The 4,468-nt window shown below is 47.8% G+C and overlaps 1 pseudogene; it reads right to left on the minus strand.

The window, feature by feature from the left end:
- Positions 1 to 1,750: 1,750 nt before the first annotated feature.
- Positions 1,751 to 4,099, minus strand: LOC121833562 (annotated as a pseudogene).
- Between the last annotated feature and the right edge of the window lie 369 nt (positions 4,100 to 4,468).

Here is a 4,468-nt window from a genome sequence, read left to right on the forward strand (position 1 = left end):
TGCCTATTTTATTTTTCTTCTTCAACACCTCAAGCCAATTTTTTTTTCTCTCCCCTCGTAAACTGCTGGTAGGCAAACCGTGGTGCATTATTGTGCAGTCTTTGTTTTTCCAGTGCACTGTGGCCACTTGCCCATTGGTTGTAAAAAGATTGCCACCACTTTCTTTTCAACAGCTCTTGGCATTTTGAGCCTCAGCAGTGGAGTTTCTTCAGACAATATCCAAACGGATGACTGGTGCTTGGTTTCGAGAGCACACTTGATGGTCCACGTTTTCTTATTCCTTACAATGTCAGATATTTACTCTTAGGGTTGCCACTTTAGAGTCGGTATGGCATATCTTGGCACCATTCCACCCTTGCCTGGTTTTGAGCTTCCATAGAATTCTGTGGCACCCAAGAGATGAAGCTTGTCAGGCAAATGTCCTCGTGAAGAATCGGCGAAACGCTCGGGTAACTAATCTTCAGCGACCTGTCGATATCACCATCAGTCAGCCGAGGATGCTCCTTAACGAGCCTCTCCACAGCAGCAGCGTTCTCTTCGGTCACAGCTGTTGAAAATCTGCCAGTGCACTTGTGACCTTTGAGAGGGGGGCGGCCACACCTTAATTCACCGAACCAACACAAAACTATTGCACGTGACGGTGCAGCGTCTCCAGAAGCACATCATAACCGTTCCAGTGATTTGGTATCATTTAAACCACTTTTGAAATTGTAACGCGCCACCGCTCGAAATTCTCGTCTCTTGATGTCCAACACCGAAGTCAAGTGAAGAGACGGGTAGTAACATGCCCAAGTCCACAGCTGACAAAAGTCGGCGCTGTTGCAGACAATTAAGGGCTTCTTTTATCTACATCAGAATACCGTGCATCTGCCCATTCTGCACTAAGTGCCCACCCCAGAAATTGGAAACATCTGAAGAAATATGCTCAGTACATATGTATGTAAAGTTGAATACCTCAGGTGTGCCCATCCCCCATTTTTTTGCGATTATCTTCAAATTTTGAGGGGTCACTTGTTCATCATTTTAAGGTAGAAACAAAGGAGGCTTCGATTGCACCACACTTAATGTTTGTTTCTGCCTTGTCTGTTTGCGACAATTCCAAACCTTTGCCTATGCATAATGATAGTAATTTTTATTTGCACGACATGGTGGTCCGGGGCGACGTGCGAGGCTAGACAGAACGGCAAAAACCCATACGCAGTGTGCATGTCAGCCAATCGCCTAAGGTTGAGAAAAAGGATGTTAAGAAAAACAAACAACACAAAATATAACTAGGGGGCGGAGCTAAGTCAAGTGCCGAGAAAGTTCTCGACACAAAATTCACAATTCTTCACGAATTTCAGGAAAGGGCATTTGAACGCCGAGTGGGACCCCGACGAAGTCCCGAACTGCAGCCGGGAACACCGCGTTTTGATTCACTGTTCTGCAATATAAAACAGGGGCTGTCCTGTCCGTACATCAAATTGAAAGAATAAAACACAGAGGACAAGCACAGGACAACCACTTTCTTTCATTTAGCAACAACGTTTATTTTGGGCAAAGAGATTGCACCCTGAGCGAGACCCCGACAAGATAGGTTGATAAGGGGGAAGGCTAACTGGGAGATGGAAAGGGTGATATGGGGGACAAAAGGAAACTTGGGAGATGGAAATGCGATAAAGGGGAAGGGAGACTGGGAGATAGAAGGGGTGATAGGAGAAGGAAAGGGGGAACCACGAGGCACGGGCAGAACTACCGGGATGTTGTGTATTTACGGGAAGTTGCGATATTTTTCAAGTTCACGCTTGAGGAATTCTAATTCCCCCATTGATAAGGTTACTGAGGCCGATGAAACGTCGTTTTCTGTGTTCCGGATGAGAAAAGATTCGATGATTTCACGTCCGTGGCGATTGCCGTGTCCCCCTCTTGTCTTGGTTCCCGCAAAGTCAGGCGCGCATCCAATGCATGCGTCCGCGTGAACCGCGATCGGATGAATGGAGTTGTCGGTTCTCGAAGTTGCCTCGTTTCCGTGCTCTCTCAAGCGGTCATTGATACATCGGCCGGTTTGTCCTATCTACTCGGCACCGAATTTTAGAGGGATGGAGTAAACTTTTTCTGTGCTGCAGGTCCGGAAAAGGGTGGCTTGCTTTTTTTCGCAAGCCGGCTTGGCTTCTTGTCGGTTGATCATGTTGCACATGCTTGCCAATTCAAATCTACTGGAAAAGACAACTTTTGTGTCATAGCGTGATGCAATGGATCGGATACGATGGGAAGCATTATGAGTGTAAGGTATGCTGGCTATCCTTGGACTGAAAGGCGTTTTTGTAGTTGCTTTTGGGTTAATAAGTTGGTGGAAAACGGACACGAGGCGTTCCACCGGATATCCGGAACTCAGGAGTCGTCGAGTTTGGCTCTTTATGCTATTTGTTGCCGAATGTTGACAAGATTTCGTTTTAGCTGATGTGAGTAGCGTCTTGATGATACCTATCTTAACCGTCTTTGAATGAGCATTCTCAAAAGGGAGCACCGGCTTTTCTGAAGGCTGACTGAACGCCCAGCAAACGCCTTCATTGGTTTTTTTCAATCGCAGGTCTAGAAATTGTAGCCCTTCTGAGGAAGGATGTTCCTTTTTAAATTTTAGTTTGCCTCCTGCGCTTTCGAACGAGGCCATGATCACCTCGACTTTATCGTCTTCAGGGTGAATAATCAGGCAGTCACCAACGTAGCGGACTACGGTGCATTCCGGGCTAGAGCCCTTGAGCTGTACCTGTATGGTCCTATCGACATAAGACAGGTGGATTTCACTTAATATAGGAGCAAGGCAAGATCCAATACACACCCCGGACTTCTGTATCCAGATTTTTCCTTCGTGCTCGATCATTGTTGATTTTAGGTAGAGTTGCAGAAGCACGAGGAACCCGGAAAGTGACACTCCGGAGGAGTTTTGAAAGCTACAGATTCCGTGCTCGGTGATGGCTTCTTCTACGGATTTAAGAAGAGTTGGAATGTGTAGGTGATAGTACATATATTCTATGTCTAGGGAAAAGAAGTCTAAGTTAGAAGCACCAGTATGAACCGGTTCTAGGGCGTTGATAAGTTTCTGAGAGTTTTTGATTCGATAAGGTTGTGAGGGATGTACGCCGGAAAGATGTTTCTGGAGAAACGTGGCAAGCTGCATCTGCCAGCATCCTCTCTCGGATACTATTGTGTGGAGGGGGACGTCCGGCTTATGCGTTTTAGCGGCGAAGAATACTTGCAGATATGGGTTGGCTGGAGCTGTTACCAAACTTTTCATTCTCGGTAGGTTTAGCTGAACGCATAGTTCTTTCAGTTTGCTGGGGAGGGACCCTGAAGGCCTCTTCTTGATGGCAGTGAAGTTCTTTACGACTGCGGCTTTAGCTTTCGTTTTGTACATTTCGTCATCAATTACTACGAAACCTCCTGTTTTATCCGCCTTGAGGAGCTTGAGGTTTTTTTCTCGAATTTCCGCTACTGCCGACCGAATGTTGACACTTGCCTTTGGCCGCGGGGCTGGATGGTAGCAGAGTGACCGGGTCGCTGCCCCCAAGAATTCTTGTCGTTCTTGTTCCGGTATGACTGCTGCAACCTGGTGGATGGCTGCTAGGTGGCCGACCTTCGAGACCGGAAGATCTGGAGCGAACTTATGTCCTTTTGAAAGGAGAGCCTCCGTGTCCGGGGACAGTTTTGCCTCTGTTAGGTAGGTCGGCGGGGCGAACTTGGTGGTAGGGGCTTGTGTGCGGCTTTGCAGGTTGAATTGGGAGACAATCTTTGTCCAGGACGGCTCCAAAAGTTCTTTGGCAGCCTGCTGAAGAAATATGTAGGAGAGATGCTTCACGTAGGCTGGACCAAACAACTTGTGCATGAAGCTATGCTGCACTGCTGATGTGATGCTTAATTCTCGGGACACTTCCTTGCGGGATAGTTTCATTATCTTGTGGCTGGTTGTCCAGTTTCGGCTGTTGAGTCCAAGGGCTTGGTGCACCGACGGGTGAATGGTGTTCTTCCGCAAATAAAATCCCAGTGTCCGGAGGCGGAGTTGAAGTAGGTTCTGTCTTGATATAAAGATGGCAGCTTGGTAAAACGTAGCCGGGTCGAACATGGCGCAGATTCTTGCTCTAGGGACAGGACAGGACAAGGCTCACGGTGATCGAAGAACTTCAAGAACCGACAACTCCATTCATCCGATCGCGGTTCGCGCGAACGCGTGCATTGGATGCGTGCCTGACTTCGCGGGAACCAAGACAAGAGGGGGACACCGCAATCGCCACGCACGTGAAACCATCGAATCTTTTCTCATCCAGAACGCAGAAAACAACGTTTCACCGGCATCAGTAACCTTATCAAGACGGGAATTAGAATTCCTCAAGCCTGAACTTGAAAAAATTGCAACTCCCCGTAAATACACAACATCCCGGTAGTTCTGCCCGTGCCTCGTGGTTCCCCCCTTTCCTTCTCCTAGCACCCTTTC

The sequence above is a fragment of the Ixodes scapularis genome, unplaced genomic scaffold (genome assembly GCF_016920785.2).
Source record: "Ixodes scapularis isolate PalLabHiFi unplaced genomic scaffold, ASM1692078v2 PGA_scaffold8__174_contigs__length_109621045, whole genome shotgun sequence".
Lineage (NCBI taxonomy): Eukaryota > Metazoa > Arthropoda > Arachnida > Ixodida > Ixodidae > Ixodes > Ixodes scapularis.